Genomic DNA, 23,948 nt, shown 5'->3' with positions numbered 1-23,948 from the left:
AGAGTAGTAACAATAAGCATCAAATACAGTAGGTGGTACAATGTATGTAACAAGTTATGCAATCAGTAATATTGAAGTACATATATCAGTAGCAATATAGAAATTTTACAGGAAGACCTAAATAAAATAATGGAGTGGGCAACTACATTACAAATGAGGTTTAATATTGAAAAATGTAAAGTGATGCACTTGAGGGCCAAAAATATAAATGTAAACTACTCACCAGGGGGAGAACCTCTGGGGGAATCAAGGATGGATGGATCTGGGGGTCCTAGTAGAAGACAAACTGAGCAATAGTATCCAATGTCAAGGTGCAGCATGCAAAACCAGCAGACTAAGCCCTTGTACACACGGTCGGACATTCCGATGGACAATGTCCGATAGGACCATGTTGTCGGATAATCCGACAGTGTGTGGGCTCCATCGGACTGTTTCTGTCGGAGTATCCGATGGACCAAGTTTTCCAGCTGGGCTATAAAATTTTCCGATAACATGAACCGATCGGACTTTGTCCGATCATGTGTAGAGAATTCCGATCGGACAAAGTGCCACGCATGCTCAGATCAAATTCCTAGACCAAAGCTATTGGCTACTAGCCTGAACGTAGTCCCGTCCTAATGAAATAACATCATCACGTTAAGTACGATCGTATTTTCTACAACTTTGTCCGACTGTGTGTATGCAACAGTTTCGGACAAAATCCGTCGGACAAAATCCGACGGATTTGGTTGTCGGAATGGCCGACCGTGTGTACAAGGGCTAATAGCTTGCAAAAAAATAGAATTTACTCCAGAGATAAAACTATAATCCTGCCACTTTATAAGACTCTGGTTTGGCCACATCTGGAGTATTCCGTCCAGTTCTGGTCACCAGACCTCAGAATGGATGTGCTGGAAAGAGTCCAGAGAAGGGCAACTAAATTAATAAGCGGACAGGAGGACCTCAATTAGGAGGAACATCAAGCACTCACATCAAGCACTCAACTTATTCTCCCTGGAGAAGAGACGCTTGAGAGGAGATATGATAGTGATATACAAATACCTCAATGGTGATCCCAGAGTAGGAAGAAAACGATTCAGTCTTAGGGGGTGTAAGAGGACCACACAATGAGATTGGAGGAGAAGTGGTTTAACGTTAAGCTATGTAGGGAGTTTTTCACTGTAAGGGCTATAAGGATGTGGAACTCTTCCACAATTGGTGGTGTCAGCGGGGAGCATGGATATTTTTAAAAGACTCTTGGGCGTGCATCTTAGCGAACACAACATACAGGGAAATAATTACTGGCATTGACACACATACACCTACACAAGTTGAACTGGATGGGCTATTGTCTTTACTCAACCTTACCAACTATGAAACTATGCATATCGTTATTTATTTTGAACATGAAAAAATACACTACAGCTTAGGGTAAAATTTTCTGGACTTTCCACTAATAATAGGCATCGATCTTATATACCCTAGTACATATAATTAATAGTCTGCCTGACTATTCCTGAAACCGTCATTACTATTAAGGATGAGCCGGACACCCCCAACCCCCCCCCCCCCCCCCGATTCGGTTTGCACCAGAACATCCGATTAGGCAAAAAATTTGGAAGAACACACGAACACCCTTAAAGTGGTTCTGCACCTAAAAAAAATATATTAAAAGCCAGCAGCTACTAATATTGCAGCTGCTGACTTTTAATAAAATCACACTTACCTGTCCCAGGGTCCAGCGATGTCGGCAGCAGATGACGAGCGATCGCTCGTCTCGCTGCTGCCCCCGCTGCCATACTCTGTCAGGGAATCGGGAAGTGAAGCATTGCGGCTTCACTGCCCGGTTCCCTACTGTGCATGTGCGAGTCACGCTGCGCGTCTCTTCTGGTCCCCACTGTGTCCTGGGAACTGTGTCTTTCCCAGAACACAACGGGGGGGGGGGGGTCGGGACATCTGCGGGGTCTGCGGCGGTCTGCCCGGAAGTGGGTGCAGATACCTGGATTATCCAGGTAACTGCACCCCCCTCCCCCCTGAAAGGTGCCAATTGTGGCACCGGAGGGGGGGAGGGATCAGATTAGCGGAACTTCCCCTTTAGGGTGAAGAACCGCTTTAAAGCCTATGGGACACGAACATGAAAAATCAAAAGTGCTCATTTTAAAGGCTTATGTGCAAGTTATTGTCGTAAAAAGTGTTTGGGGAAACCGGGTCCTGGCCCAGGGGACATGCATCAATGAAAAGAAAAGTTTTAAAAACGGCCATTTTTCAGGAGCAGTGATTTTAATAATGCTTATAGTGAAACTATAAAAATGTAATAAGACACAAAATTAAAAACAAGAGCTAAGCGGGACTTTAAATGAAGTACGGGGTCTTTTATTGAAAAAAAGGAAAAATTTATTATTCGTTTATATAGTAAGACATGATTACATGTATATTGAAGAGGTGCGCAGAGAGACACATTATTAACATTAGCATTTTGCTTTATATAATCTTATTGACCGATACAGAGTAGGTTATAAAAGCGCACCTCCATTATATACATAAAACAACCAAATATAGTAATAAATTAAACATAATACAATGTAGGCAACAACTTTGAATCTATGACTTCTTGGTTGTTGCAACAAATTAGTAAAAAAACATAGTTGATGCAATGTTTCAAAAATTTATGCTAATTGAAATTGGGGTACCAGAATACACGGCAATTATTAGCTCTACGCGTTTCGCGGCTTACTACCGCTCGTCAGGAGCAAGCTCGTGATTGGTCTGAAAATACAAAGTAGTAGTAAATTAGTATTTGCAATGATGGAGCATGGGGAGGTTAAAAAAACCCTACCTAGTGGTCACTTAAGCCCCGTACACACGAGAGGACTTATGTCCGACAGACTTCCGAAGGAGTTCTGCCGGAGTTCTGCCGGAGTTCTGACAGAGTTCTGACGGACTTTTCGACTGAGCGGACTTGGCCACACACAATCACACTAAACTCCCTGACGGATTCTAACGTGATGACGTACGACTGGACTCGAATAGGGAAGTTCATAGCCAGTAGCCAATAGCTGCCCTAGCGTCGGTTTTAGTCCGTCGGAATAGCATACACACGAGCGAATTTTTCGAAGGGACCGGGTCCGGCGGAGTTCCGTCGGGAAAATTTGAAGCATGTTCCATATTCTAAAGTCCGTCAGACTTTGGTGAATCAAAAGTCCGTTGCAGCCCACACACGATCGAATAGTCTGACGGAATCAGTCCGTCGGACTTTGGATGTTGAAAAGTCCGCTCGTGTGTACGGGGCTTTACACATAGCCATGCAGTCAAAGGTGCAGCCTCGAAAGACACCAGGCACCCAAAGCGATGGTACGGGAGCTGAGGAGGCCCATCCAGGGGCGAAGAGGCCCACAGAATGCACACACAGGCAGCCACCGGGACAACAAGGGCGTTTGGTAAGTGAAGACGAAATAAGAATGTAAGTATAAGCCTAATAGGTGAGAAAATGCATAGTAAGAACTACAGATATTGTGAAAAATATGGGAGAAAAATGCAATGAAAAAAAATATTGGGATGGATGTGTGGTAAGTGTAGGAGAAGGTTAGCAAAGGGAGGGGGGGGGGAAAGGGGGGAGAAAAAGGAGAGGGAGGGGGGAGGGTGGCAGTGTATAACATGACCCAATCTGAATGCCAAGTGACAGAGTAGATGGTAAAAGAAAAAAGTAAGGAAAAAGGGACACATAGATTAATAGTGCAAAAATACCTTATGTATGGAGAAAACACGGAAGCAAGAGGTGGCAGTATATAGTAGGTGATTAGCCCCGGTTGTTCCGGTCCCACCTGCCGCCGCCAACCATGGATACAGCCGAGATTCAAAGTTGTTGCCTACATTGTATTATTTGTTTAATTTATTACTATATTTGGTTGTTTTATGTATATAATGGAGGTGCGCTTTTATAACCTACTCTGTATCGGTCAATAAGATTATATAAAGCAAAATGCTAATGTTAATAATGTGTCTGTCTGCGCACCTCTTCAATATACATGTAATCATGTCTTACTATATAAACGAATAATAAATTTTTCCTTTTTTTCAATAAAAGACCCCGTACTTCATTTAAAGTCCCGCTTAGCTCTTGTTTTTAATTTTGTGTCTTATATCTGATAGGGATGGAGGCTATGACCTCATTTAAAGTCCCAAAATTTCCCCCTCCCCTTTCCCCACCATGTTACTATAAAAATGTAATATTCCTTTAAATATCATGCCTGGGGGGTGTCTATAGTATGCCTGTAAAGTGGCACAGTTTTCTCGTGTTTAGAACAATACCACAGCAAAATGATATTTCTAAAAGAAAAAAAGTAATTTAAAACTTATAGTGGCTGTAATGAATTGTCGGGTCTCGGCAATATAGATTAAACTCATTGAAAAAAAGGGCATGGGTTCCCCCTTCCCCCAGTCTATTACCAGGCCCTTTGGGACTGGCATGAACCAAAAATTTTAAAAATAAATTGCGTGGTGGTCACCCCAAAATCCATACCAAGTCTGGTATGGAAATTACGGGGAACCCTGTGCCAAATTTTAAAATAAAATGATGTTGGGTCCCCCCTCTAATTCATACCAGGACCTTCAGGTCTGGAATAAATTTTAAGGGGAACCCTGTTCCAACATTTTTTTAAAAATGGCGTAGGGGTCCGCCTCAAATCCATACCAGACCCTTGTCTGAGCACACAACCTGGCAGGCCGCAGGAAAAGAGGTGGGAATAGAGCGTGCCCCCCTGAATCGTACCAGGCCACATGCCCTTTACATAGGGAGGGTGCTTTGGGGTCTGACCCCAAAGCACCTTGTCCCCATGTTGATGGGGACAAGGGCCTCCTCCCTGCAACCCTTTTCCGGTGGCTGTGGGGGTATGCGGGTGGGAGGCTTATCAGAATCTGGAAGACACTTTAATAAGGTAACCCCCAGATCCCGGGCCCCTCCCATGTGAATTGGTAACGGGGCACATTATATCCCTACCATTTCGCAAAAAAAGTGTCAAAAATGGTAAAAAAGACAAGAGACAGCTTGGGACTAGTCCTTTATTTAAAAAAAATAATTAAAATGTCCCGTAATGTAAATCCACGCCACCCGACGGACCGAAAAAAGAAAAGAAAAAAAAATCTGCAACAGTTCCAACTCCATGGGAGGCTCCCGCCGAGTGACACTTCTTCTCAATGGCAGCTGTTATATAGCTGAGGGCGGGGCCACCCGGTGACATAAAGGGTGACCCCGCCCTCCTCTGACACCACGGGAAGCCCATGTTTTTTTTTTTTTTCAGGCTTCCCAGTCTAGAGGCAAAATGTGGGGACTTACTGTCCCTAGATCTCGCTGTAAGGCACCTGTCATGGACTATTCTTATTACAAGGGATGTTTACATTCCTTGTAATAGGTATAAAAGTGATCAAAAAAAAAAAAGTAAAAAGGAAGTGTCGCGTGCGCGGGCCCACAATGCCGCATCTTAAAGGGGACGTACCTGTACGCCCATTTGCCCAGCCATGCCATTGTGCCGACGTATCTTGGCATGGGGTTAAAAAGGATTACAACCATCCCTCCTGAATTTTTGGTTTACATTTATAATATGTAGAATGTAACAGGATGATCTGGATCGCACAAAGGTGTGAAATTGCTTGTTTTTTTTTATGTGTAGCTTCTCAAGCTTTCATCCTTGCTGTGCTACTTATTGAGTCACTGACTCATAACAAATATATATATATATATATATATATATATATATATATATATATATATATATATATATATATATATATATGTATATATATATATATATATATATATATATATATATATATATATATATATATATATATATATATATATATATATATGTATATATATATATATATATGTATATATATATATATATATATATGTATATATATATTATGCGTTTTAACACCTAACAAGCATATGCTTTTGTTGAGTCAACAGATATAAGAAAGGTAACCCTGGCGTTTTTGAAGTATTGACAATTCATATCTATTTTGATTTCTTTTGCACATTTATATTTATTTGCTTTTTCCTTTTATTTGAGATTTAAATGCGCTTTTAATCTGTTTGCATGAGCTAGCAACATCTGTTATATTTAGTTACCTGTACTCATTTTACTCATCAGTGAGCTAATTTAGGTTTGTATTTACACGCGATATATTTTCTGTATCCGCCGAGAATGGCAAACATCTGCCACCCTACACGACTAAGGTCAGTGCTGGATACTGTACAGGGAAGTGCAATGTTAAATATTTTACTTTTTTTTATATTTATTTAAGTTCAAAATTAAAATCCTTAACGTTTAATTTCCCTAGCAATGAATAGTAAGGGTTTAGTGATGTTTGTAGTTGGCAAACATATTCTTTTGTTAACTTTTCCAGAACCGTGTCCTGGGAGGTGTGGCAAGGGGTGTGTCCTATACCTGCACACTTTTGCTGATAGGTGTCCCTCATTCCCATCTCAAAATGTTGGGAGGTATGTACAACTATATAGATCAGACCAAAATGAGGGACAGATGAGGAGGAATGAGGGACAGAGGGACATTGCTCCAAATCCGGGACAGTCCCTCAAGATCTGGGACAGTTGGCAGCTATGCATACGTTGTAGCAGAAAAAAAATGTGACGTCAGTTCCGTTGTGTTGAAGGAGCTGAACACGTGACATGGGACATGTAATGCAAAGCACAGGAAAAGAGGAGGGTGACTCCAGCCCAACAAATGAGGGGGAAAGAGGGACATTGCTCCAAATCCGGGACAGTCCCTCGAAACCCGGGAAAGTCCCTCAAAATCCAGGACAGTTGGGAGCTATGCATACGTTGTATCAGAAAAAAAATGTGACGTCAGTTCCGTTGTGTGGGCTGAACATTTGACATGGTGCGTGTAATGGAAAACACAGGAACAGAGGAGGGTGACTGCAGACCAACAAATGAGGGGGAAAGAGGGACATTGCTCCAAATCTGGGACAGTCCCTCGAAATCCGGGACAGTTGGGAGCTATGCATATGTTGTATTAGAAAAAATGTGACGTCAGTTCCGTTGTGTGGGCTGAACATTTGACATGGTGCGTGTAATGGAAAACACAGGAACAGAGGAGGGTGACTGCAGCCCAACAAATGAGGGGGAAAGAGGGACAGAGGGACATTGCTCCAAATCTGGGACAGTCCCTCGAAATTCAGGAAAGTTCCTCGAAATCCGGGACAGTCCCTCAAAATCTGGGACAGTTGGTAGCTATGCATACGTTGTATCAGAAAAAAAATGTGACGTCAGCTCCTTTGTGTTGAATGAGCTGAACATGTGAAATGGTGTATGTAATGCAAAGCACAGGAACAGAGGAGAGGGACTCCAGCCCAACAAATGAGGGGGAAAGAGGGACAGGGAGACGGTGCTCCAAATCCGGGACAGTCCCTCCAAATCCGGGACAGTTGGGAGCTATGCATACGTTGTATCAGAAAAAAATGTGACGTCAGTTCCGTTGTGTTGAATGGGCTGAACACGTGACATGGTGCATGTAATGCAAAGCACAGGAACAGAGGAGGGTGACTCCAGCCCAAAGCTCTGGCATTATATAAACAGTAATAGACGAGGGCTTGTCTACTCTGTTTTATTATTTCACCACACAATGGCGGATGTGTCTTGGAAACGCTTGAAGATATTAGCCCCTAGTTCCTTCTTTAATTGCCTTGTCATCTCTATTCAAACACACGCATTTATCTAGTTACCCTGAACGCCGGTTCAATACTTGAGCGATACATAACATAAATGTCACCGCTGAAATTATTAAAGATATTAGTCGGCAGGCACTCGTGGCTCTAATAAAGTCATATGCAGGCTCGTTCTCGCTAACCACGCTATTGATTACCTTGTTGCTGCAGCTCCGCCGAGCACGCCGTCCATGCAAAGGACGGCTCATTGTACTATGACTGGCTGTGAAAATGTCACAAGTGTTTAAAGCGCCCTAAATCCATTCATTTGTTGACGGAGAACAGCGAATTTTGCCGAGGCGTCACGCGATTACATTACCATCTGATGTGTGAAATTAGTTTTTAAATGATCGGGTTTCCAGCCGTTCTGTAATTTGTTCAGTTTGCCGGGGCTATAATGGACCAGAACGAATATATATACGTTTCAAAGGCTTGTTGGCAAAATACATTTTTATTACTGCTAACAATCCGTTTCAATGGTGTGAAAATAAATAAACTGAGCCGAAATCTGGAGGTTTTTATTTTTTAATTAAGAGCTAATTCTACTTATATATATTTCAGATTGCGGGCTTATAGCAGAGATTTCCCTGCAGTGGTTTATGTCTTTGTCGTTCCCCTCCCCTCCCCCCCAACACCATTACAGAACAGCGAGGGGAGCAAAATGTAACCCTTTCACCGCCAGAGAAGTTTTGTAATTTTATCTACGCGTTTAACCGCTTCAGATTTGGCTGCTGAATGACCGGGCCATTTTTTTTTTTTTGCGATTCAGCACTGCGTCGCTTTAACTGACAATTGTGCGGTCGTGCGACGCTGCACACAAGCAAAATTGACGTTCTTTCTTTCCCACAAATAGAGCTTTCTTTTGGTGGTATATGATCGCCTCTGCGTTTTTTTTGGAGGGGTTTTTTGCACTATAAACAAAAAAAGAGCGACAATTTTGAAAAAAAAACAACACAATATTTTGTAGAAATTGTGTGGCAAGAGGTCCATTCTAGATACAGCACCTCATGAATGAATGAGTGACTTGTATAGCGCTACCTATGTGAACTGAATCGCCTCAGGGTGCTTTCTTGCTACTGGTGTCCATCTGCAGCTTTTTTATGCGGTCCTTTAACCCGTAGGGTCCCGACACACTTACAACATTGACATACACATACACATATTATGGCCAATTTTTTTGGACAGGGTCTAATTATCCTACCAGCATGTCTTTGGAGTGTGGGAGGAAACCGGAGTACCCGGAGGAAACCCACGCAGGCACAGGGAGAACATGCAAACTCCAGGCAGATAGTGTATTTTTTTTTCCCTTGTGGTGGGTTTGGATGGTTTCGAATTGTTCAGGTTCTTGTGTTGGCCTATATGTATTTTTTCATGCAGTTTTTGTTTAAATAAAAATTTGATGTTTTCTTTAGTGTAGAATCATTGTCTCTCTGTTGAGTTTATATTCCATTGCCCCTGAGAAAGCCATTTTTATGGCGAAACATGTAGGGAAGGACTGATCGGATAGCACTCTAAGGCTATTACCTCCTTGGCCTAACACATTATAAATTTTGTGCTTCCTGGAAATTGGAGAGAATATAACTATTTTGAGATACATTTTTTTCTCATTTATGTATTTATGTAATTTTCTTTTTTCTTTTGTATGTATAATTTCTTTTAGAATTTAATACATTTTGTATAAACTAAAAATATTTTCTATTATTGTAGCACCGTGATAATCCCTCTTCCTCCTTTGGAATTATTGCTTTTGTTGTGACAATATTTTGTACTTTTCGCTATAATAAATATCCCCATTTTTTATTTGAAAAATACATTTTTTTCTCAGTTTAGGCCGATATGTATTCTTCTACATATTTTTGGTAAAAAATAATCACATTAACCGTATATTGATTGGTTTGCGCAAAAGTTATAGCGTCTACAAAATAGGGGATAGTTTTATGGCATTTTTATTATATTATTTTTATTTTTTTACTAGTAATCGAGGCAATCTGCGATTTTTATCAGGACTTTGGCATTATGGCAGACACATTGGACACTTTTGACACATTTTTGGGACCATTGGCATTTTACTAGTAATGGCGGCGATCTGCAATTTTTATCAGGACTTTCACAATATGGCGGACACATCGGACACTTTTGACAAATTTTTGGGACCATTGGCATTTATGCAGCGATCAGTGCTATAAAAATGCACCGATTACTGTAAAAATTTCACTGGCCGGGAAGGGGGTTAACACTAGGTGGCGATCAAGGGGTTAAATGTGTTCTCTGACTGTGTGTTCTAACTGTAGGGGGAGGGGGCTGACCTAGAGGAATTTACAGATGGTGGTTCCTAGCTAATAGGAACGCACGATCTGTCACGCCTCTCAGAACAGGGATCTGTTTGTGTACACACACACGCCCCTGTTCTGCCTCTCCTGCCCGCAGTCGCTTGCGACTGTCGGGCACGAGCATGCCTGCTATCCAGATCCCGCGCACCGACGTATAGCGTTTTCTCCCACATAAAGCTTTCTTTTGGTGATATTTTATTATTTATTTATTATTTAATTGGTGATATTTTATTATTTATTTATTTTTATTTTTTGCGCTATAAACAAACAATATATTTTACTTTCTGCTATAAAACATATCCAATAAAAAAAATATATATTATTGCACTCAATCACATGTCGACATGGGGACCTAGAAAGGACGTTTTATAGTGAGCTTTCTGCTCACTGAAGACCAAGAACTGAGCCATCAGCGATCTTTAATCGCTTGGTCTGAGAAGTGGTGGTGGGGGACAGATGCAGTAGCGGATTGATGTTGCATCCACCTAGGTGAATATGTACGAGTAGGTAGACATGTCCAATTTGTTTAGTTCGGAATTAATTTTTTTTTACTGAATTTTGACCAATTCGTTAATTGCGAAATTTCCACATTTCTGTATTTGCGGATTTTGAATTTTAGAATTTCTGGATTTCAGATTTCCGAATTTCTGAATTTTTGAATTTCCGAACTTTCGAAATGCAAAATTCCAGAATTTCTGAAATTACGAATTTTTGGGTTTTCAAAATTTTAGATTTTCCGGATTTCGAATTTCCGAATTTAGAATTTTCCGAAAATTCGAAAATCTGAAAAAAGAAAGAAAATCAGTAAAATTCGAAATAATACCTATTAAAGTATAGTTATTGGAATTTCCTTTCAAATTATGCTGTTTGTGAACGTAACGAATACACATTTATCTGAAGTAATGAATTACCTGAAATAATGAATGCCATATCTAAACTAACGGAACGTAACGATCTAATAATAATATATAAGTTTATATTCCGCCCCCCCCCTAAGGAAGCCATTTTTATGGCGAAACATGTGGGGAAGGACTGATCGGATAGCACTCTAAGGCTATTACCTCCTTGGCCTAACACATTACAACAGAGGTCTCAAACTGGTGGCCCTCCAGCTGTTGAAAAACTACAAGTCCCATGAGACATTGCAAGGCTGACAGTTAAGAGCAAGACTCCCAAAGGCAATGGCATGATGGGACTTGTAGTTGGTGGGGGACAGATGCAGTAGCTTTCTGCTCACTGAAGACCAAGAACTGAGCCATCAGCGATCTTTAATCGCTTGGTCTGAGAAGTGGTGGTGGGGGACAGATGCAGTAGCGGATTGATGTTGCATCCACCTAGGTGAATATGTACGAGTAGGTAGACATGTGCAATTTGTTTAGTTCGGAATTAATTTTTTTTTACTGAATTTTGACAAATTCGTTAATTGCGAAATTTCCACATTTCTGTATTTGCGGATTTTGAATTTTTGAATTTCAGATTTCCACATTTCTGAATTTTTGAATTTCCGAACTTTCGAAATGCAAAATTCCAGAATTTCTGAAATTACAAATTTCCGAATTTAGAATTTTACGAAAATTTTAAAATCTGAATAAAGAAAGAAAATCAGTAAAATTCGAAATAATACCTATTAAAGTATAGTTATTGGAATTTCCTTTCAAATTTGGCTGTTTGTGAACGTAACGAATACAAATTTATCTGAAGTCATAAATTACCTGAAATAATGAATGCTGTATCTAAACTAATGGAACGTAACGATCTAATAATAATATATAACAATAATAAAACCTTTTTATTGTTATTATTTATTATTAATTTGTTCCATTCCATTTGTTGTTCGAAATTTGAAAATTTGAAAATTTGAAAATTCGGAAATTTGAAAATCCAGACTTTTTAGATTTCCGAATTTCTGAATTTTTGAATTTCCGAACTTTCGAAATGCAAAATTCCAGAATTTCTGAAATTACGAATTTTTGGGTTTTCGACATTTTTGATTTGCCGGATTTCGAATTTCTGAATTTAGAATTTTCCGAAAATCTGAAAAAAGAAAGAAAATCAGTAAAATTCGAAATAATACCTATTAAAGTATAGTTATTGGAATTTCCTTTCAAATTTGGCTGTTTGTGAACGTAACGAATACAAATTTATCTGAAATAACGAATGCCGTATCTAAACGAATGGAATGTAACGATCTAATAATAATAAATAAGAATAATGGTAAGAAAACCTTTTTATTATTATTATTTATTATTAATTTGTTCTATTCCATTTGTTGTTCAAAATTCGGAAATTTGAAATTCGGAAAAATTTGAAAATTCAGAAATTTGGAAATTTGAAAATCTGAATTTTCGGATTTCTAAATTTTCAAATTTCAGAATTTCCGAAAAAAGCAAAAAAATTTATGAAACGAAAACTAACACTTTTTTTTGTCAGTGCACATGTCTATGAGGAGGTTTTTTTTTTTTTTAAAACCCCGCACTTCACTTTCTTTGACCATTTCCAATGTTCTGATATGACTGACTCCAAAAAAAATAAAATAAAAAAAAATCAAAAATAAATACAAAGTTTTAAGCCTTCGCGAAATGCCATAAGGCACTCTGAAAATAGACACAGGCAACACGACATTCCGCGGACAGCTACACTTTAACAGCAGCGGAGTGTCAACAATATCTCAAGAAGTAGATTTTAAATGACTGTAACACATAATAATCAGTAGACGGCATTCCTAAAATACATCACAGGAGACATTTCAAAAACAACCGACTCAAAGACGAAACTTGGAAACTAAAAGACAATTGCATGTATACCGTACTTACCTCTAAATTCGTTTTTCAGTTTTTTTGTAATCACGTCTCACTGGACAAGGTTTTTAAAGCTCAACTCAAGGGGACTAAATATAAATATAATATAAAGTCCCTTCACAGCCTTCACTTGTTTGCTTTGGTCTATCGCAGTGATGCTGAACCTTGGCACCCCAATTGTTTTGGAATTACATTTCCCATGATGCTCCTGCACTCTGCAGTGTAGTTGAGCATCATGGGAAATGTAGTTCCAGAACATCTGGGTTGCCGAGGTTCTCCATAAATGGTCTAGAGCAGTGATGGTGAACCTTGGCACCCCAGATGTTATGGAACTACATTTCCCATGATGCTCATGCACTCTGTAGTGTAATTGAGCATCATGGGAAATGTAGTTCCAAAACCTCTGGGGTGCCAAGGTTCTCCATCAATGGACTAGAGCAGTGATGGCGAACCTTGGCGCTCCAGATGTTTTGGAACTACATTTCCCATGAAGCTCATGCATTCTGCAGTGTAGTGGAGCATCATGGGAAATGTAGTTCCAAAACATCTGGGGTGCCAAGGTTCGCCATCACTGGACTAGAGGAACAAAAAATAAAAATCTTTCCTGATCCTCTGCTCCTCCCTGCAGTCAGACTGATCTTCTTCTCCCCATACAACAGTGGTCTACTGACATCAACAACAATACTCAGGTGGGCAGTGGTCTTTAAAAGATGCTCAATTGGTACTAACAGGTCCAAAATGTGCAAAGAAAATATCCCCCCCACACCATTACACCCCCACCACCAGTCTGAACCATTGATACATGGTAGAATCTCATCAGACCAGGCCATGTTTTTCCAATCTTCTAGTATCCACTTTTGGTGGTCCTGTGTGAATTGTAGCCTCGGTTTGCTGTTCTTAGCTGACAGGAGTCGCCATCGGTGTGGTCTTCTGCTACTGTAGCCCATCTACTTCTAGATTCGATGTTGTGCATTCAGAGATGGTATTCTGCATACCTTGGTTGTAACGAGTGGTTATTTGAGTTACTGTTGCCGTTCTATCATCTCAAACCAGTCTGCCAATTCTCCTCTGACCTCTGACATCAACAAGGCCTTTTCCTCCACACAACTGCCACTCACTGGATATTTTCTTTTTTTCAGACCATTCTCTGTAAACCTGAGAGAGGGTTGTTAGTGAAAATCCTAGTAAATCAGAAGTTTTTTAAATACTCCGAGAATCCCGTCTGGCACCAACAACCATGCCACTTAAATCCCCATTTTTCCCCATTCTGATGCTCGGTTTGAACTTCAGCAAGTCGTCTTTACCTTGTCTAGATACCTAAATGCATAGAATTGCTGCCATGTGATTGGCTGATTAGTGCAGTAATTAGTGTTACCAATATATATATATATATATATATACAGTATCTCACAAAAGTGAGTACATCCCTCACATTTTTGTAAATGTTTTATTGATCACACTTTCATACCGGTCACTGAAAGTTCAACATGGCACCTCATGGCAAAGAGGGGTGTACTCACTTTTGTGAGATACTATATCTATATATATCTATATATATATATATATCTATATATATATATATATATATATATATAGATATATATATATATATATATATATATATATATATATATCTCTATATATATCTATATATATCTATATCTATATCTATATATATATATATATATATATATATATATATATATATATATATATATATATATATATATATATATATATCTATATATATATATATATATATATATATATATATATATATATATATATATATATAGATATAGATATAGATATAGATATAGATAGAGAGAGAGGTATATAGATGTATGCACATATATACATTTTTTTAATATATAAAAAAGGTAATATATATATATATATATATATATATATATATATATATATACATTTTTTTATATATGTATAATGATGTTTTTTATGTTTTCATGTTTTTTTGTATATATATATATATATATATATATATATATATATATATATATAAGAAAAGGAAATTCTACAGTATATATAAGAAAATTACTATATATATATATATATATATATATATATATACATATATACATTTTTTAATATATAAAAAAAGGTAATATATATATATATATATATATATATATATATATATATATATATATATATATATATATATATATATATATATATATATTTTAGTTTTTTTATATATATAAGAAAAGGAATTTTATATATATATATATATATATATATATATATATATATATATATATATATATATATATATATATATATATATTTTTTTTCGTTTTTTTATATATATAAGAAAAGGAAATTTATATATATATATATATATATATATATATATATATATATATATATATATATATATATATATACATTTTCTTATATATGTATAATGATTTTTTTTTTATGTTTTCATGTTTTTTTTTACTATATAAGAAAAGGAAATATATATATATAAATTTTATTATATATGTATAATGATGTTTTTTATGTTTTCATGTTTTTTTTAGCTTTCTTTATGTATATATGTATTATGGAAAGGACTAAAAAAGAAAAAAAGAAAGAAGAATTATAGAAAAATATAGATATATATATATACGTATATATATATACGTATATATATATATATATATATATATATATATATATATATATATTTATATATATATATATATATATATATATATATATAATTTTTCTTTCCTTTTTTTTTTCTTTTTAAGTCCTTTCCGTAATACATATATACATAAAGAAAGCAATCAAAACCACTATACATTCCTTTTAACAAGCTATCACAAGGGAATAGGTGATGTAATGTGCACTCAAATGCAAATTGCAAACATTTATGTAAAGGAAGGTGTAAAATTACATAAAACTAAAGCATTATCAAAGATGGTAAAGACAATTATAGCCCTGAGCTTTCTTGTAAAGTATACTTGCCAATGCACACACTCACACAAGTGATGTACACAAACAGTCTGCTCATCTTAAACCCGCGACCAAGTGCTGTGCAATGCAAATCGTCTTTGACATGAATTTCAAAATGTTGTCTTTCAGCTCGCTATGCCTGCAGCTTTGTAGCCCTTTATATTATGTGCGGTAGCTTCTGTATTCCTACAGCAAGCTTTCCCAGGCTATGCTGGAATTTTCTGAGATACAGAAGCCAAAAATAATAAAAATAAAACAAGCTATAGGCAAAGTATAGCTGATAATAACAGCTAAAACAGCGAAATAAATATTTTTATTCTTTATCCTATATCTATGTAGCACAGAAATAACCTGCAGCTTTTTATAGAGCTGCAGGGAACCTTTAAAGTAGAATTATAACTTGTTTTTTATGCATTATTCAAATCCTGCGTGTACTACTTTTGTCCTACCCTCCTAGGTGCCCTGTAACACTAGCTGCGGTGTTGGAAAGAGCGCCCCCGCTTGGTGCACTGCCACCCAAAACTGCTGCTAGCAGGGAGAAGGCTTTTTTGATAGCGAGTGTCTCCAGCTCACAATACCTGCCCAAGGTAATAACGGATGAGAAGAATGCAGCGGGAGGCGAGGCTGGTACACATGACCTCCTTCTGCAGCACTTTTGGCGATTTGGCTCTGCGTCACTTTAACTGACAATTGCGCGGTTCTGCGACGTTGCACCCAAACAAAATTGACGTCCTTTTTACCCCACGAATAGAGCTTTCTTATGGTGGTATTTGATCACCTCTGCGGTTTTTATTTTTTGCGCTATAAACAAAAAAAGAACGTCAATTTTGAAAAAAAGGTATATTTTTTTTACTTTTTGCTATAATAAATATCCCAAAAAATATATAAAAAAAAAAATTTCCCTCAGTTTAGGCCGATACGTATTTTTCTACATATTTTTGTTAAAATAAAAAACACAATAAGCGTATATTGATTGGTTTGCGCAAAAGTTATAGCATTTATAAAATAGGGGATAGATTTATAGCATTTTTATTATTATTTTTCATTATTAGTAATGATGACGATCTGTGATTTTTATCATGACTGCGACATTATGGCGGACACATCGGACACCTTTGACACTATTTTGAGACTATTGGCATTTATACAGCGAGCAGTGCTATAAAAATACACTGATTACTGTGTAAATTGCACTGGCAGGGAAGGGGTTAAACACTAGGGGGCGATCAAGGGGTTAAGTGTGTCCTAGGGACTGATTCTAACTGTGAGGGGGATGGGCTTCCACTAACATGACAGCGATCACTGCTCCGATGACAGGGGGCAGTAGATCCCTGGCATGTCACTAGGCAGAACGGGGAATTGCCTTGTTTACATAGGCAACTCCCTGTTCTTCCGCTCCGTGACACGATCGCGGGGACCCACGCGCGCCCACGATTTGAAGGGGACGTACCTAAACGCCCATTTGCCCAGCCATGCCATTGTGCTGACGTAGATCGCAGTGTGCTGGCCGGCTAGTGGTTAGACATTAGGGAAGAGCTTCAAGTTTGACTCGAACATCAGGTGTTCGCCCATGGGGCGTTTGCCTCAAATTCGAGCGCCCCAATAATGCACTGCAAGACCGCAGTGCATTGCTGTATGATGATTGACCAAAGCATACACCTGACCTGCATGCTTTGGCCAATCACAGCACGCTCCCCAGCGAGAGCCATAATTGGCCAAAGGCAGGGGGCTTACCCTGCCTTTAGAACATAATAAAGTAAAAACATAAGAGAATAGAAAATAAAAGACTAGAAGAAAAATAGAATAGAAAATAAAGGGATAAAATAGAAAATAAAAGAATAGAAGAAAAATAGAATAGAAAATAAAGGGATAAAATAGAAAATAAAAGAATAGAATAGCAAAGAATAGAGTAAAATAGAACCAAATGAAATAGAAAATAAAAGGACAGAATAAAATAGAAAATAAAATAAAGGAATAGAATAAAAAATAGAATAAAACACAATATAATCTTCTGAAATATGAATTTCCAATAGAATAAATTTTAATTTTAATACAATAGAAAAGAATATAATAGGAAAGAAGAGGATAGAAAAAAAAAGGAATAGAATAAAATAGAGAAAAAAAAATAGAATAGAATAAAGTAGGAAGAATATAACCATCTTCCAAATTTCGAATAGAAGAAAATTTGATTTCTAATGGAATTTGATTCGAATGCAATTTGAATGCAGTTCGAATGGAATTCAAATTGATTAAAATTTTCAAAAGTCGGTCGTATTGAGTTAAATTTGTCCGAATTTGGAAAATTTTAATCACTTTGAATTTGAATAAACAAAATTAATTCCAATGATGAATTAAATTAATTAAACAAAATTAACTGAACAAATTTATGTAGATGACGAATCAAAACGAAACATTCTGCCCAGGGCTTTTGCTAGCTGTGGTGTCGGGCAGCCATGTACCAGGCAGCGGGGCCTTGTCTGACATCACAGCTATTGGTACAGCACATCTAGGAAGATTGGACAAAGTACTACATGTTTTGCTATTTAGCCCTGTGCTACTTTAACTGGCAATTGTGCAGTCATGCAGCACTGTACAGAAACTAAATGTATAACATTTTATCATTTTTTTCACACAAATAGAGCTTTCTTTTGGTGGTATTTGATCACCTCTCTGTTTTTATTTACTTTATATGTAGCCAACAAAGTCACCGGCGCATGCGCTCTTAAGGAACAAGCCATTCCCCACCCATGGCGTTCCTTCAGAGCCATGCCTTAAAGAGGGAAGTAAACCTTGATGGGTTTTACTTCCTCTTTTGCTCGCTGCAAAGCCTGAAAATTAAAAGCATAATGGGCTAGTATGCATCGCATACTAGCCCATTATGTGCCACTTACCTGCAAAAGAATCCAGCGATGTCCCCTGTGTAGGCAGCATCCATCTTCAGGCCCCTCTTCCTTCCTGGGCCACGGACTCTGGCTCTGTGATTCGCCGTACACGCGTGACGTCACTACTGCCCGTGCTCACGGCACAGGCTAGGGAAGAAATGGCACTGAGGCCGTTCACATTTTTTTTCTCATGTTGAGCTAGGTGTGTCTGCGACATCTCTCATCCTCTCATACTTCCCTGCTTCCTTGAATACCAAGACGTTTATAAACGTAGCTTGGTAGACAAGCGGTTAAATTAACAAAGAAGAACTTACTTTAGCCACATGCCGACCAGCCACCGTTATTATACTGCGGCAGGTTGGCACGTTCCCGCGAGCAGTCCTAGCTATACGTGGGCTCCTTTAAGCAGGATAACAGGTGCGTGCATGTGCCTGCCGCACTGCGGGGGTTCCGATGCTCGTGATCGGTGGCTGCAATGACCGCCGGCCACAAGCATTTGCGGGCACGAGAGGCAGAAAAGAGACGTGTGTGTGCAAACACACAAATCCCTGTTCTGTTCTCAGAGGAGATGCAGATCGTGAGTTCCTAATAGCTGGGAACAATGATCTGTCATCTCCTATAGTCAGTCCCCTCCCCCTACAGTTAGAACACACAGTCAGGGAACACAGTTAACCCCTTGATCGCCCCCTAGTGTTAACCCCTTCCCTGCCAGTGACATTTATACAGTAATCAGTGCATTTTTATAGCACTGATCGCTGTATAATTGTCAACCGTCCCAAAAATGTGTCAAAAGTGTTCGATGTGTCCGCCATAGTCACGATAACACAGTCACAAAGATCGCCGCCATTACTATTAAAAAAAATAATAATAATAAAAATGTCCTAAATCTATCCCCTATTTTGTAAACGCTATAACTTTTGCGCAAACCAATCAATATACACATTGTGATTTTTTTTTTACCAAAAATATATAGAGGAATACATATCGGCCTAAACTGAGAAAAAAATTAGCTTTTTAAAAAAAAAAAAAATTGTGGATATTTATTATAGCAAAAAGTACAAAATATTGTGTTTTTTTCAAAATTGTCGCTCTTTTTTTGTTTATAGCGTAAAAAAATAAAAACCGCGGAGGTGATCAAATACCACCAAAAGAAAGCTCTCAGGAAAAAAAGGACATAAATGCGTTTGTTTGCATACGGCGTCGCATGACTGCACATTTGTCAGTTAAAGCGACGCAGTGCCGAATCGCAAAAAATGCTCTGGTCCTTGAGCAGCCAAATCTTCCGGGGCTGAAGTAGTTAAACATGATATTATTCCCCTTTAAAACGTAGTATGTTTTATAGTAGTATATTTGTAGTAGTATATTTTGGAAACAATCAATCCCCCCGGACAGGTACGCAGTGTACATTGTATGTATTTCTATGCTATACTCTGCAGTTCAACTGGATTGAACCCATAATGTGGAGCAACCTGCAAAGTCTTGGAAACATTTCACGTAAAAGTATAAGCATGAAGCAACCGTGAAAGAGTGATAAGTAGGTGCTTTATCAAGATGCAAACCTGTTTTCCCACCTCAGCCTCTTGTCAAGGAACTGCTCTACCACCTTCTCTAAAACTGAAGTTTAATCTGCTTATATTTTGCCTTCCATGCTTCCTCTTTGCCGTCATCAACATGCAAATTAAGCTTTAAAATAAAACCTTTCCATTTTTATTATGTAGCGCACTGCACGTAGGAGCCGCTGGTGAAAAGGGATCCCTCCCTCCACCCTGCACATCCAGGAACAATGAATTTCCACAGGTATATAGAAGTCAGGAAACTTCTTTTTTTATTGCGGGGATATAACTTGGATGGGGATAGGGGTATTATGCAATGCCCACTTGACTTTTCAGCGAAAGAAACTCTTCAGGGACACAGCTATATACAGTCCATATATACACCCCTCTTCTGCCTCCTGCACAAATCTTGCTTGAAGATCCTCCTTTGGTGTCACCCTTGTAGAAGGCAGTAGCAAAGGCCCTTTATAGGCAGGTACCGTAGCCCCCTATACTTGACAATGGTGGGGTTACACCAAAAGTACTTTTACTGTCTGCTGTCACTGAGCCCAGCTCCACTTTTTCAGGCCCTGCCAGCCCCCCTGGCTGCAGCACCCCCTTGCTCTAGCCCTCCTGGCTATATCCCACAGTCCTGCCAGACTGCTCACTCAGCAGCCCACCCAGCTGGCCTCTCCTGGAGATCTCCCGGACGTGCTCGCTGGCTCCTGCTATCCTCACTCTTGCTACCGTGCCTCTGGACAGGACTCCTCCGTGTGTTGTGAGTGGGGGCTACCCTCAAGGGCCACCGACAGCCTCCTGAGCACTCCATCTCTAGCTTCCTCCTGAACTCTCCTGCCTCTGCTGGTCTGACCCTAAGGATTTAAGAGGTGCCTGTCTAGTCCTTCTGGGGATTGGCTGGGGCCCTCATGAATACTCCAGACAGCTCTTCCTAGACACCTCCAGGTGCTTATGGAATCTTCTACAAGATTCCAGAACGAAGGGGAGTCACCAGAGATTGTGCTTCTGAGTCATCCAGTTTCCCTGAGTTACTCAAACCCTGACCCAGAATGGACCCAAGCTTGGCTGCCTTCCAAGCAAAATTGATCTACTTTAGCAAATTATGTACACTAAACTAGCACACTAAGCTAGAGGGTGTTACAGTTATATACATTATTTTAAACCTAGTGATGTTCTCACTGGGTCTTTGTGCTTCTCTATTCAATGAAGGTAGATGCCATGCAGGGTGTTGTACAACCTGAAAATATCACAACACACTGCCTTGTTACTCCTCTCAAGAGCCTGCAACCCTAATGCAAGTCATGGGTTGGCTTTGGGCGTAGTTATGCAAATATCAAAATGTCTAGATGGGTGGATGTCAGACTGGAAAAGTGGTCATTCCTAAGAGGACTGTATTTGTATGCAGAGCACCCTAGGTAAACACCCACATGAAATGTCCAGATTCTACTTTGATTGAAAGAACTTGAATTCAAGAAGAGAAAGGGGCAGGCCAGGGACAGTAAATCTGAGAAGAGAAGGAATAGATGATGCTGGGCATTCTCCAGCCAGGAAATGAGATGGGCTCTATCTACCTTAGTGAAATGTTTAATGCACACTGTGACAAGCTCACATTGTACAGTGCAATCAGAGTAAGTAATTTTAGTATAGGAGTGGTGCCTGTACAACTGTTCAAGGTTGAAAGTATGGCTTGAGTTCAACTATAAGTATGCCTTCTAGCAGGTCTGGTGATTACACAGGTTCTTCCTCTTTTCTATTGCCTGATAGGGAAGCCTAGGATAGTTGCTCTCATAAACCTTAGGAGCTATGTAAAGCCCATTGAACCCTTAGAGCCCAATTCCAGGCTCAACACCCCCAGAAAAATCCAGAAAAATGTATCTACGTATCTTATTTTGGGAGGGCTACTGTCTGAGTTTAGAGCTGGGCTTGGTTGAATAATGCTGAATGAGAAGCAGGGCCACCTTGCTGGATTGCTCTAAGCCCTTGTACACGCGGAGATTCCGACGGAATGTGTCCGATAGGACCGTATTGTCGGATAATCCGACTGTGTGTGGTCTCCATCGGACTGTTTCCGTCGGAATATCCGACGGACCAAGTTTTCCAACTTGTCTATAAAATTTTCCGACAACATGCTCCGATCGGACATACTCCGATCATGTGTAGCCTACTCCGATGGACAAAGTGCCACGCATGCTCAGATCAAATTCCTAGACCAAAGCTATTGGCTACTACCCTGAACGTAGTCCCGTCGTAATGAAATAACGTCATCACATTATGTACAATCGGATTTTCCAACAACTTTGTCCGACCGTGTGCATGCAACAGTTTCGGCCAAAATCCGTCAGACAAAATCCGTCGGACAAAATCCAACGGATTTGGTTGTCAGAATGTCCAACCATGTGTACAAGGGCTAAGATTGCACTCAAAAAGTAAGTATAGCAGTCAGGGCAGCTCTATTATTTTTAGCAGCTGTGGGGAATCCATATATTTTTTTTATTTTTTTAATTGGCCCAATTCTGCCCCAATCCAACACCAATCCGACACAGTACTTATGATAGGATCAGACCATATAGGTCAGAGATGTGCACGACAGAAACATATGTTTTGTTTTGCATTCATACGTTAAGTTAATCATTTAGTTTCAACATTTTCGTTATATTGGAATGATTCATTTTCAGAATTCATTGTATATTTGTTATTCTGAAACAATTCCTACTTCAGAAGCTATTTCTGAAGATTGGCTATATTCATTTAACACATTAATTTGTTATTTCGGGAAATTACTTGTAGTACCCTTTAGTGTGCTAGGTGTAAATAGGTTTGTTGTTAGTGTAGGCACATTTATTTCTGGCTCAGGGCCAAGCCAGAGGTGCTGAATCTGGGTCGGGTTCAGTGTGGTAGGCTGGATGACTCATCCTAAAAGCTCTTCTGGAACATTAGAGAATGTTCTAGATGTAGCGGGTGGAAGCTAGGAGGGGGCTGTTTGGAATATTTATGAGGGCCCTGGCCAATTCCCAGCAAAAAGGGCTGGCAAGAAGCAACTCACCTCATAAAATGGCATAAGTCATGCCAGCAAGGGGAGTCAGTTGGAAGATGGAAATGGAATGCTGAGGAGGCTGTCGGAGGCCCTTGCATGGCACCCTCTAGTCTGGGGGGGATGACCTCTGGTCTGGGACTCAGGTGCTAGAAGGACCCCCTAAAACACACAGAGGAAGCCCTTCCTGGAGGCACAGGAGCAAGGAGCGCATCTGAGAGATCCCCTGAGAGTCAGCTGGGAGGGCTGGACAGTGTCCGTCTGGGGGACTGTAGGGAAAAGTTAGCCTGGGGGCTAGTGAAAGGGGCAACTGCAGCCAGTAGGTTGCCAGTGCCTAATGGGGTGGTGCTGGGATCAGTAGCCACATTAGTGATGCAAGCTGGACACTGAACTTTTTCCTACACAACCAAGGGGCCTCTGGGTCCTGCCTGTAATGGGCTATTGCTTCATCTAACTGAGTTACTGTTGGGTAATTCACAGAGTTTCAGCTGGGTTCTGCAAGCAAGCGAGTGCTGGAGGAAGAGTGGAGCTGTATATAAAGGACTTTATATAGGAAGAGTTGTCCTTGAAGTTGTTTTGAAGTCAAGTGGGCACCCCATAATCTCCCATTCCTATCCAAGTTATTATCCCTCAATAAACAAACAAAAAAAAATCACAGACTGTTCCATGACTCTGGAGTGCCTGTGGAAATT

The sequence above is a fragment of the Lithobates pipiens genome, unplaced genomic scaffold (genome assembly GCF_037356315.1).
Source record: "Lithobates pipiens isolate NorthernLeopardFrog02 unplaced genomic scaffold, aLitPip1_a1.2 Scaffold_28, whole genome shotgun sequence".
In the NCBI taxonomy this organism is placed as follows: Eukaryota; Metazoa; Chordata; class Amphibia; order Anura; family Ranidae; genus Lithobates; species Lithobates pipiens.
This window is presented reverse-complemented; position numbering follows the sequence as displayed.